Genomic DNA, 12,423 nt, shown 5'->3' with positions numbered 1-12,423 from the left:
TTGGAGGGGCTCCTGTCTGAGGGTCGACCATGTCTGCCCATAAGCTGGGTCATCTATGAATCCCCGGTCCCTGCTAAAAGGCCGTTGAGGGAATGCAAGAGGGCAGGCTTTCCTGCTAGTCTTCAGGGTCGGAATGTGCTCTGGTATAGACCCAGTAAGCTTGCAGCTTGGAGAGGTGATTTTTGGACAGGATCACACTTTGTGCATGCCGCTTCCGAGGTTGATTATGGAAGCCAACATGAGCAAGCTTCCCTGGTTGGAGCCTGGAGCCTCAGGCCAGGCCTGTGGCCCCCTCTGTTGTTGTGTTTCGTGCAGTGAGGTTCTTGACTGCCCCACGTGGCTGGAGCCGTGGGCGGGCATGGGCTGGAGTTGGGCGATGGCGGAAGGGGGCTGATGGTTTAGGCCTCAGTGCTGCCCCTGTCAGCTCCTCTGCTGAAGTTGCCGGCACACTGTTGGCGCTAAGTGGATCTTCGTGGAGTGGGGTGTGGATCGAGTGAAGCATTTCAGCCTGGGTGGTGGCTGCTGGCCTGGAGAGAAAGGTAAGGTATCATGAGGAAAGGTCCTGTGTGATGTCGTGGGATGGGTTGTCATCATTGGGTTGCAGGCGCTGGCCTCGGCTTCCCACGAATGTGTCTTGTTCGTGATGGGCTGGCATAAGCTGCCTATGGAGTGGATGGCTTTGTCAGTTCAAGTGGGTGAGTTGAGGTAGGTAAGCTGTGTAGAGTTGCGATCCCGTTGCCCGAGGAATGACACCCAAAGGGTGTCTTGCGGGAAGTAGAGAAGATCGACATGGTGAGGCGTCTGTGCCGGCCTCCTTGCAGGTAGTTGAGTTATGCGAACATCCCCTTTGGCCGCTTTGTTCCCTTGTTTGGCAATGTGTAAAGCGAAAGTGTTTCTCCCGTGGGGGAATGACGTGACCGGCCGGTGTAGCACGCAGGCCTTTCGAACAGCCAGAGGTTTATCTGGAGCCGTCCATTGGTGGGGCAGAAATGGGGGCCCCATTGCCATGCCTGCTGTGCTGCCGTGGCCAGCCACTGTTCCCTTTCAGGCTTCCAAGTTCCCTCGCATGGCAGAGGTCTTCCATTGAAAGTTTGTCTGTGGTCCTCGGGGACCATGCCTTTGATCACTGTGAGTTACTCGGTAGTGTCACTGTGGCAGTGGAGAATTTCCAGGATGCATGGTGTGGGATCAGCATCAACGAAGGAGACAGGCTTGCGGTCTGTCTTCCCTGGTGTTCAGTGTTCCCGTGTTCTGAAGATGTTTGTGGTTTCCAGTAGGGTCGTGTCGCCCTGTGGGCTGGAGGAGGGCATGTAGGACGAGGCTTTCAAGGGTTTGAGCGTTTCCTTAGGGGTCAGGGCCACGAACATTCAAGATGGGAGCTGCCTGAGACGTGGCTGGGAATGTGGACTAGTTTCCGCCGTGGGGATCTGACATGGGTCATGGTGGCTGAAGCCCACCACTTCCTGTGGTGGGCATTCCCACGGGTCAATGGAAAGTGATTAGGCCTAGTTGGCGAGAAGTGGCACGTGGGCCCACGTTCGTTAGCCCCTTGAGTGTTTTCAGACTGCATCTTGGCAGCAGACAGCTGCCGGTCGGTGTCGGCCCGACCATGGGAGTTCCCTTGCTTCCGGAAGTGCTGCGAGTGACCCCAAATGCCCATCAGATATACTGGTAGCTGACAGAGTCTCGAGGTGCATGTCGATGTCACAGCCAAGGCCCGGAGGCAGGTCTCGTCGAGGCTTTGTGTTTTGGTCAGAAGGCGTGGCTGTAGGAGAGCGGGAGTCCGTGGACTATTTCAACAGCCCCTGGGGGTCAAAGTGTGCCTGCGGCCTCTTAAAGCTGACAGGGTTTTTTCTCCTTTTAGTTAGGGGTCTAACCACGGTGCTGTGTATAAACTGTTTCTTTTATTGTTGGACTCCTCTTCACAGGGCCATAGGGACACACAGAGACCAAGACGCGTATGCAGCGGCACACAGAGAAACCCACAAGCACGTCCGCATGCGTAGTCACAGTCACACATGCGCACACGCGTGAACACACACATACAGCCTCTCAGACACCGGCCAACATATGTGCCTAACTTCCTGCAGTCGTACTATCAGACATGCAGTCAATTCTCGGTAAGGGTTAGAGGTCCTTGGGAAGCAGTTTCAGAGCTCAAGGCCAGGTAAATGTTTTTATGGATCATGTCCTGTGAGGACACCGGTCCACTTATGAAGCCTCGGTGATTTCTGTCCACTTCTCAGGTGCAGTTGCTGGGAAAGGCTGGCCGTCGGCACAAACAAGAAGACCTTCGTGTGCTCTGATGACTGGAGGTGCTAAGAAGAACTGGAAAAAGTGAGGCGGGCCCATGTCCCCAAGCGTGGTCGTGGATAACTCAGGATGGTAGGTATTCAAGCACCCCAAGATGTGCCGTTAGATATTAGGTTTTCCTCAGACGGGCCCAATGGCTGCAAGAGTGGATTGATTGTTCCCCTTGCTGAGTGGCCTGAGGGCTGTGGATTCTCCAGGCTTTTGGGGTAGCCCAGGCTCATGGCTCCTGTACAGTGTCCCGCGCAGACCCCGGTTGTGTTCTGCAGCGTCCCAGCATGTGCTTGGATTGATGATGACACCCTTGCATGCATTCCTTGGAAAATCTGAGCCAAATAAGTGAGAACACTCTACCGTCTCGTCATCGAAACTGAGGTTCAGCACGTTTCCTCTCTCAGGGGGAGAGGACAGTTAGGAATGAGGGCCAGCGTCTTCCGCTGACATGCATGCAAACACCACCAAGGACTCCAGTATTGGAGGGGCTCCTGTCTGAGGGTTGACCGTGTCTGCACATAAGCTGTGTTATCTGTGAATCCCGGGTCCCTGCTGAATGGCTGTTGAGGGAATGCGAGGGGGCAGGCTCTCCTGCTGGTCTTAAGAGTCAGAGTGTGTGCTGGTCTAGGCCCAGTTAGCTTGCAGTTGGGAGGTGAGTTTTGGCCAGGATCACGCTTCGTGCATGCCATTTTGGGGGTTGATTCTGGAAGCCAAAATGAGCAAGCGTCCCTGGTTGGTGCCTGGAACCTCAGGCCAGGCCTGTGGCCCTCCCTGTTCTTGCGTTTTTCACGGTGAGCTTCTTGAGTGCCTAGTGAGGCTGGAGCAATGGGCGGGGGTGAGCTCGGTTGGGCATCGGCGGAAAGGGGCTGATGGATTAGGCCTCGCTGCTGCCCTTGTTTGCTTCTCTACTTTAACTCCCGGCACAGTGTTGATGCCAAGTGGGTCATCGTGGAGTGGGGAGAGGAATGAGTGCTGAATTTAAACCTGCGTGGATCACTGATGGCCCGTACAGGAAGGGAAGGGAAGATGAGGACATGTCCTTTGTGATGTCGTGGAATAGGCTATCATAATTGGGTTGCAGGTGCTGGCCTCGGCTTCCCAAGGATGTGTCATGTTCGTGATGGGCTGGCATCAGCTGCCTATGGACGGGATGGCTTTGGCAGTTCAAGTGGATGAGGTGAGGTAGGTAACCTGTGTAGAGTTGGAATCCCATTGCCATGGGAAAGACACCCAAAGGGTGTCTTGCGAGACGTAAAGAGGATTGACATGGTGACGCGTCTCTGCTGGCCTCCTTGGAGGATGTTTAGTTATGCGAACATCCCCTTTGGCCTAATCGTTCCGTTGTTTGGGAATGTGCAAAGCGAAAGTGCTTCTCCCGGGGGGGCATGACTCGGCTTGCGAACAGCCAGAGGTTTACCTGGAGCAGTCCGTTGTGGGGACAGAGGTGGGGGCACTGTTGCGACGCCAGGCGCACTGTCGTGGACAGCCACTGTGCCCTTTCAAGTTTCCAGGTCCCCTCGTGTGGCAAAGGTTTTCCGTTGAAAGTCTGTCTGTGGTCGTCGGGGACAGTGCCTTTGATCACTGTGAGTGCCTCGGTAGTGTCGCCGTGGCAGTGGAGGAATTGCCAGGATGCGTGGGGTGGGGTGGGCATCATCAAAGCAGACAGGCTTGCGGTGTGTCTTCCCTGCTGTTCAGTGTCTCCGTGTTCACATGATGTCTGTGGCTTCAAGTAGAGTCGAGTCGCCCTGCAGGCAGGAGGAGGGCACTTAGGACGAGGCTGTGTAGCGTTTGAGCGTTTCCTCAGTGGTCAGGGCCGCAAAGCCTACCAGTTGGAAGCTTGCCTATACGTGGCCAGGAAGGTGGCCTAATTTCCGCTGTGGGGTTCCAACCTGTGTCATGGTTGCTGAAGCCCAACACTTCCCATTGAGGGCATTCCCACGGGGTCATGGAAAGTGATTTGGTCTAGTTGGCGAGATGAGGCACTTGGGCCGAAGTCCGTTAACCCCTTGAGAAGTGCCAGGCTGCATCTTGCCTGTCGGCAACTGCAGGTCGGTGTCAGCCTGCCTATGGGAGGTTACCTTGCTTCCGGGAGCACTGGGAGTGACCCCAAGGGCACATCAGATGTGGTGGTAGGTGGCAGGATCTCCAGGTCCACATAGGTGTGACACCCACGGCCGGGAGGGAGGTCTCGTCCAGTCTTTGTGCTTTGGTCAGAAGGCGTGGCTGTGGGAGAGCGGGAGTCTGTGGCCTATTTTGACAGCCTGGGGTTCAAAGTTCGCATGCGGCCTCATGAAGCTGACAGGGGTCTTTCTCCTTTCAGTTGGGGGTCCAACCAGGGTGCTGTGTATAAACTATGACGTTTACTGTTAGAGGCGTCTGCAGAGGGCCACAGGGACACCCAGAGACCAAGACGCGTGTTTAGCGGCACACATAGGTATCCACAAACGCATCCTCGTGCACAGTCACAGTCACACTCGCCCACACGTGTGAATACACATATACAGCGTCTCACACACCGAGCAATGTACGTGCGTAACTTCCTTCAGTCGTGCTGTGAGACACACAGTCAGTTTTCGGTAAGGGATAGTGGTACTTGGGAAGCAGGTTCCAGGCTCACGCCCAGGTTAAGTGTTCCCAAAAATCATGTTCTCTGAGGACCCTTGTGCAATTCAGAAACCTGCCTGACTTCTGTCCACTTCTCAGGTGCAGTTGCAGAGTAAGGCTGGCTGTCGGCAAAGAGAAGAAGACCTTCGCGTTGTCTGATGACTGGATGTGCTAAGGAGAACTGGACAAAGTGGGGCGGGTGCACGTTGCCGAGCAAGGCTGTGGATAGCTCAGGACGGTAGGCATTCACCCATACTAAGATGTGCCATTGGATATTAGGATTTCCACAGATGGGCCCAATGGTTGCAAGCGTGGATTGATTGTTGGTCTTGCTGAGTGGCCTGAGGACTGTGGATTCCCCAGGCAGTTGGAGTACTTCCAGGCCATGGCTCCTCTGCAGAGACCCACGGCCTTCCCTTTTGTGTTCTGCAGCGTCCCAGCATGTGCTTGGATCGATGATGACACCCTTGTATGCATTCCTTGGAAAATCTGAACAAAATGAGTGAGAACGCTCTACCGTCTCCTCATCGAAACTGAGGTCCAGCACGTTTCCTGTCTCGGGAGTATGGGACAGTTAGGAGTGAGGGCCAACGTCCCCTGCTGACAGGCATGCAAACCCCACTAAGGGCTCCAGCATTGGAGGGGCTCCTGTCTGAGGGTCGACCATGTCTGCCCATAAGCTGGGTCATCTATGAATCCCCGGTCCCTGCTAAAAGGCCGTTGAGGGAATGCAAGAGGGCAGGCTTTCCTGCTAGTCTTCAGGGTCGGAGTGTGTTCTGGTATAGACCCAGTAAGCTTGCAGCTTGGAGAGGTGATTTTTGGACAGGATCACACTTTGTGCATGCCGCTTCCGAGGTTGATTATGGAAGCCAACATGAGCAAGCTTCCCTGGTTGGAGCCTGGAGCCTCAGGCCAGGCCTGTGGCCCTCTCTGTTGTTGTGTTTCGTGCAGTGAGGTTCTTGACTGCCCCGCGTGGCTGGAGCCGTGGGCGGGCATGGGCTGGAGTTGGGCGATGGCGGAAGAGGGCTGATGGTTTAGGCCTCAGTGCTGCCCCTGTCAGCTCCTCTGCTGAAGTTGCCGGCACACTGTTGGCGCTAAGTGGATCTTCGTGGAGTGGGGTGTGGATCGAGTGAAGCATTTCAGCCTGGGTGGTGGCTGCTGGCCTGGAGAGAAAGGTAAGGTATCATGAGGAAAGGTCCTGTGTGATGTCGTGGGATGGGTTGTCATCATTGGGTTGCAGGCGCTGGCCTCGGCTTCCCAAGAATGTGTCTTGTTCGTGATGGGCTGGCCTAAGCTGCCTATGGAGCGGATGGCTTTGGCAGTTCAAGTGGGTGAGTTGAGGTAGGTAAGCTGTGTAGAGCTGCGATCCCATTGCCCGAGGAATGACACCCAAAGGGTGTCTTGCGGGAAGTAGAGAAGATCGACATGGTGAGGCGTCTGTGCCGGCCTCCTTGCAGGTAGTTGAGTTATGCGAACATCCCCTTTGGCCGCTTTGTTCCCTTGTTTGGCAATGTGTAAAGCGAAAGTGTTTCTCCCGTGGGGGAATGACGTGACCGGCCGGTGTAGCACGCAGGCCTTTCGAACAGCCAGAGGTTTATCTGGAGCAGTCCATTGGTGGGGCAGAGATGGGGGCCCCATAGCCATGCCTGCTGTGCTGCCGTGGCCAGCCACTGTTCCCTTTCAGGCTTCCAAGTTCCCTCGCATGGCAGAGGTCTTCCATTGAAAGTTTGTCTGTGGTCCTCGGGGACCATGCCTTTGATCACTGTGAGTTACTCGGTAGTGTCACTGTGGCAGTGGAGAATTTCCAGGATGCATGGTGTGGGATCAGCATCAACGAAGGAGACAGGCTTGCGGTCTGTCTTCCCTGGTGTTCAGTGTTCCCGTGTTCTGAAGATGTTTGTGGTTTCCAGTAGGGTCGTGTCGCCCTGTGGGCTGGAGGAGGGCATGTAGGACGAGGCTTTCAAGGGTTTGAGCGTTTCCTTAGGGGTCAGGGCCGCGAACATTCAAGATGGGAGCTGCCTGAGACGTGGCTGGGAATGTGGACTAGTTTCCGCCGTGGGGATCTGACATGGGTCATGGTGGCTGAAGCCCACCACTTCCTGTGGTGGGCATTCCCACGGGTCAATGGAAAGTGATTAGGCCTAGTTGGCGAGAAGTGGCACGTGGGCCCACGTTCGTTAGCCCCTTGAGTGTTTTCAGACTGCATCTTGGCAGCAGACAGCTGCCGGTCGGTGTCGGCCCGACCATGGGAGTTCCCTTGCTTCCGGAAGTGCTGCGAGTGACCCCAAATGCCCATCAGATATACTGGTAGCTGACAGAGTCTCGAGGTGCATGTCGATGTCACAGCCAAGGCCCGGAGGCAGGTCTCGTCGAGGCTTTGTGTTTTGGTCAGAAGGCGTGGCTGTAGGAGAGCGGGAGTCCGTGGACTATTTCAACAGCCCCTGGGGGTCAAAGTGTGCCTGCGGCCTCTTAAAGCTGACAGGGTTTTTTCTCCTTTTAGTTAGGGGTCTAACCACGGTGCTGTGTATAAACTGTTTCTTTTATTGTTGGACTCCTCTTCACAGGGCCATAGGGACACACAGAGACCAAGATGCGTATGCAGCGGCACACAGAGAAACCCACAAGCACGTCCGCATGCGTAGTCACAGTCACACATGCGCACACGCGTGAACACACACATACAGCCTCTCAGACACCGGCCAACATATGTGCCTAACTTCCTGCAGTCGTACTATCAGACATGCAGTCAATTCTCGGTAAGGGTTAGAGGTCCTTGGGAAGCAGTTTCAGAGCTCAAGGCCAGGTAAATGTTTTTATGGATCATGTCCTGTGAGGACACCGGTCCACTTATGAAGCCTCAGTGATTTCTGTCCACTTCTCAGGTGCAGTTGCTGGGAAAGGCTGGCCGTCGACACAAACAAGACCTTCGTGTGCTCTGATGACTGGAGGTGCTAAGAAGAACTGGAAAAAGTGAGGCGGGCCCATGTCCCCGAGCGTGGTCGTGGATAACTCAGGATGGTAGGTATTCAAGCACCCCAAGATGTGCCGTTAGATATTAGGTTTTCCTCAGACGGGCCCAATGGCTGCAAGAGTGGATTGATTGTTCCCCTTGCTGAGTGGCCTGAGGGCTGTGGATTCTCCAGGCTTTTGGGGTAGCCCAGGCTCATGGGTCCTGTACAGTGTCCCGCGCAGACCCCGGTTGTGTTCTGCAGCGTCCCAGCATGTGCTTGGATTGATGATGACACCCTTGCATGCATTCCTTGGAAAATCTGAGCCAAATAAGTGAGAACACTCTACCGTCTCGTCATCGAAACTGAGGTTCAGCACGTTTCCTCTCTCAGGGGGAGAGGACAGTTAGGAATGAGGGCCAGCGTCTTCCGCTGACATGCATGCAAACACCACCAAGGACTCCAGTATTGGAGGGGCTCCTGTCTGAGGGTTGACCGTGTCTGCACATAAGCTGTGTTATCTGTGAATCCCGGGTCCCTGCTGAATGGCTGTTGAGGGAATGCGAGGGGGCAGGCTCTCCTGCTGGTCTTAAGAGTCAGAGTGTGTGCTGGTCTAGGCCCAGTTAGCTTGCAGTTGGGAGGTGAGTTTTGGCCAGGATCACGCTTCGTGCATGCCATTTTGGGGGTTGATTCTGGAAGCCAAAATGAGCAAGCGTCCCTGGTTGGTGCCTGGAACCTCAGGCCAGGCCTGTGGCCCTCCCTGTTCTTGCGTTTTTCACGGTGAGCTTCTTGAGTGCCTAGTGAGGCTGGAGCAATGGGCGGGGGTGAGCTCGGTTGGGCATCGGCGGAAAGGGGCTGATGGATTAGGCCTCGCTGCTGCCCTTGTTTGCTTCTCTACTTTAACTCCCGGCACAGTGTTGATGCCAAGTGGGTCATCGTGGAGTGGGGAGAGGAATGAGTGCTGAATTTAAACCTGCGTGGATCACTGATGGCCCGTACAGGAAGGGAAGGGAAGATGAGGACATGTCCTTTGTGATGTCGTGGAATAGGCTATCATAATTGGGTTGCAGGTGCTGGCCTCGGCTTCCCAAGGATGTGTCATGTTCGTGATGGGCTGGCATCAGCTGCCTATGGACGGGATGGCTTTGGCAGTTCAAGTGGATGAGGTGAGGTAGGTAACCTGTGTAGAGTTGGAATCCCATTGCCATGGGAAAGACACCCAAAGGGTGTCTTGCGAGACGTAAAGAGGATTGACATGGTGACGCGTCTCTGCTGGCCTCCTTGGAGGATGTTTAGTTATGCGAACATCCCCTTTGGCCTAATCGTTCCGTTGTTTGGGAATGTGCAAAGCGAAAGTGCTTCTCCCGGGGGGGCATGACTCGGCTTGCGAACAGCCAGAGGTTTACCTGGAGCAGTCCGTTGGGGGGACAGAGGTGGGGGCACTGTTGCGACGCCAGGCGCACTGTCGTGGACAGCCACTGTGCCCTTTCAAGTTTCCAGGTCCCCTCGTGTGGCAAAGGTTTTCCGTTGAAAGTCTGTCTGTGGTCGTCGGGGACAGTGCCTTTGATCACTGTGAGTGCCTCGGTAGTGTCGCCGTGGCAGTGGAGGAATTGCCAGGATGCGTGGGGTGGGGTGGGCATCATCAAAGCAGACAGGCTTGCGGTGTGTCTTCCCTGCTGTTCAGTGTCTCCGTGTTCACATGATGTCTGTGGCTTCAAGTAGAGTCGAGTCGCCCTGCAGGCAGGAGGAGGGCACTTCGGACGAGGCTGTGTAGTGTTTGAGCGTTTCCTCAGTGGTCAGGGCCGCAAAGCCTACCAGTTGGAAGCTTGCCTATACGTGGCCAGGAAGGTGGCCTAATTTCCGCTGTGGGGTTCCAACGTGTGTCATGGTTGCTGAAGCCCAACACTTCCCATTGAGGGCATTCCCACGGGGTCATGGAAAGTGATTTGGTCTAGTTGGCGAGATGAGGCACTTGGGCCAAAGTCCGTTAACCCCTTGAGAAGTGCCAGGCTGCATCTTGCCTGTCGGCAACTGCAGGTCGGTGTCAGCCTGCCTATGGGAGGTTACCTTGCTTCCGGGAGCACTGGGAGTGACCCCAAGGGCACATCAGATGTGGTGGTAGGTGGCAGGATCTCCAGGTCCACATAGGTGTGACACCCACGGCCGGGAGGGAGGTCTCGTCCAGTCTTTGTGCTTTGGTCAGAAGGCGTGGCTGTGGGAGAGCGGGAGTCTGTGGCCTATTTTGACAGCCTGGGGTTCAAAGTTCGCATGCGGCCTCATGAAGCTGACAGGGGTCTTTCTCCTTTCAGTTGGGGGTCCAACCAGGGTGCTGTGTATAAACTATGACGTTTACTGTTAGAGGCGTCTGCAGAGGGCCACAGGGACACCCAGAGACCAAGACGCGTGTTTAGCGGCACACATAGGTATCCACAAACGCATCCTCGTGCACAGTCACAGTCACACTCGCCCACACGTGTGAATACACATATACAGCGTCTCACACACCGAGCAATGTACGTGCGTAACTTCCTTCAGTCGTGCTGTGAGACACACAGTCAGTTTTCGGTAAGGGATAGTGGTACTTGGGAAGCAGGTTCCAGGCTCACGCCCAGGTTAAGTGTTCCCAAAAATCATGTTCTCTGAGGACCCTTGTGCAATTCAGAAACCTGCCTGACTTCTGTCCACTTCTCAGGTGCAGTTGCAGAGTAAGGCTGGCTGTCGGCAAAGAGAAGAAGACTTTCGCGTTGTCTGATGACTGGATGTGCTAAGGAGAACTGGACAAAGTGGGGCGGGTGCACGTTGCCGAGCAAGGCTGTGGATATCTCAGGATGGTAGGCATTCACCCATACTAAGATGTGCCATTGGATATTAGGATTTCCACAGATGGGCCCAATGGTTGCAAGAGTGGATTGATTGTTGGTCTTGCTGAGTGGCCTGAGGACTGTGGATTCCCCAGGCAGTTGGAGTACTTCCAGGTCATGGCTCCTCTGCAGAGACCCACGGCCTTCCCTTTTGTGTTCTGCAGCGTCCCAGCATGTGCTTGGATCGATGATGACACCCTTGTATGCATTCCTTGGAAAATCTGAACAAAATGAGTGAGAACGCTCTACCGTCTCCTCATCGAAACTGAGGTCCAGCACGTTTCCTGTCTCGGGAGTATGGGACAGTTAGGAGTGAGGGCCAACGTCCCCTGCTGACAGGCATGCAAACCCCACTAAGGGCTCCAGCATTGGAGGGGCTCCTGTCTGAGGGTCGACCATGTCTGCCCATAAGCTGGGTCATCTATGAATCCCCGGTCCCTGCTAAAAGGCCGTTGAGGGAATGCAAGAGGGCAGGCTTTCCTGCTAGTCTTCAGGGTCGGAGTGTGTTCTGGTATAGACCAGGTAAGCTTGCACCTTGGAGAGGTGATTTTTGGACAGGATCACACTTTGTGCATGCCGCTTCCGAGGTTGATTATGGAAGCCAACATGAGCAAGCTTCCCTGGTTGGAGCCTGGAGCCTCAGGCCAGGCCTGTGGCCCTCTCTGTTGTTGTGTTTCGTGCAGTGAGGTTCTTGACTGCCCCGCGTGGCTGGAGCCGTGGGCGGGCATGGGCTGGAGTTGGGCGATGGCGGAAGGGGGCTGATGGTTTAGGCCTCAGTGCTGCCCCTGTCAGCTCCTCTGCTGAAGTTGCCGGCACACTGTTGGCGCTAAGTGGATCTTCGTGGAGTGGGGTGTGGATCGAGTGAAGCATTTCAGCCTGGGTGGTGGCTGCTGGCCTGGAGAGAAAGGTAAGGTATCATGAGGAAAGGTCCTGTGTGATGTCGTGGGATGGGTTGTCATCATTGGGTTGCAGGCGCTGGCCTCGGCTTCCCAAGAATGTGTCTTGTTCGTGATGGGCTGGCCTAAGCTGCCTATGGAGCGGATGGCTTTGGCAGTTCAAGTGGGTGAGTTGAGGTAGGTAAGCTGTGTAGAGCTGCGATCCCATTGCCCGAGGAATGACACCCAAAGGGTGTCTTGCGGGAAGTAGAGAAGATCGACATGGTGAGGCGTCTGTGCCGGCCTCCTTGCAGGTAGTTGAGTTATGCGAACATCCCCTTTGGCCGCTTTGTTCCCTTGTTTGGCAATGTGTAAAGCGAAAGTGTTTCTCCCGTGGGGGAATGACGTGACCGGCCGGTGTAGCACGCAGGCCTTTCGAACAGCCAGAGGTTTATCTGGAGCAGTCCATTGGTGGGGCAGAGATGGGGGCCCCATTGCCATGCCTGCTGTGCTGCCGTGGCCAGCCACTGTTCCCTTTCAGGCTTCCAAGTTCCCTCGCATGGCAGAGGTCTTCCATTGAAAGTTTGTCTGTGGTCCTCGGGGACCATGCCTTTGATCACTGTGAGTTACTCGGTAGTGTCACTGTGGCAGTGGAGAATTTCCAGGATGCATGGTGTGGGATCAGCATCAACGAAGGAGACAGGCTTGCGGTCTGTCTTCCCTGGTGTTCAGTGTTCCCGTGTTCTGAAGATGTTTGTGGTTTCCAGTAGGGTCGTGTCGCCCTGTGGGCTGGAGGAGGGCATGTAGGACGAGGCTTTCAAGGGTTTGAGC

General features: G+C 55.2%; 4 non-coding genes across 4 annotated transcripts; all 4 read left to right on the top strand.

Annotated features, from left to right (window-relative positions):
• The first annotated feature begins 2,596 nt into the window (after positions 1-2,596).
• LOC132361182 (small nucleolar RNA SNORD116) lies at positions 2,597-2,689 on the top strand. The gene has a single exon (XR_009501491.1). It is a non-coding gene; the product is annotated as a small nucleolar RNA SNORD116 (small nucleolar RNA).
• Positions 2,690-5,357: 2,668 nt separating this feature from the next.
• LOC132361721 (small nucleolar RNA SNORD116) lies at positions 5,358-5,450 on the top strand. The gene has a single exon (XR_009501991.1). It is a non-coding gene; the product is annotated as a small nucleolar RNA SNORD116 (small nucleolar RNA).
• Positions 5,451-8,137: 2,687 nt separating this feature from the next.
• On the top strand, positions 8,138-8,230 carry LOC132361181 (small nucleolar RNA SNORD116). Its single transcript, XR_009501490.1, has one exon. It is a non-coding gene; the product is annotated as a small nucleolar RNA SNORD116 (small nucleolar RNA).
• Positions 8,231-10,898: 2,668 nt separating this feature from the next.
• On the top strand, positions 10,899-10,991 carry LOC132361720 (small nucleolar RNA SNORD116). Its single transcript, XR_009501990.1, has one exon. It is a non-coding gene; the product is annotated as a small nucleolar RNA SNORD116 (small nucleolar RNA).
• Positions 10,992-12,423: the final 1,432 nt, after the last annotated feature.

Source organism: Balaenoptera ricei, chromosome 2, assembly GCF_028023285.1.
Source record: "Balaenoptera ricei isolate mBalRic1 chromosome 2, mBalRic1.hap2, whole genome shotgun sequence".
In the NCBI taxonomy this organism is placed as follows: Eukaryota; Metazoa; Chordata; class Mammalia; order Artiodactyla; family Balaenopteridae; genus Balaenoptera; species Balaenoptera ricei.
This window is presented reverse-complemented; position numbering and strand designations above follow the sequence as displayed.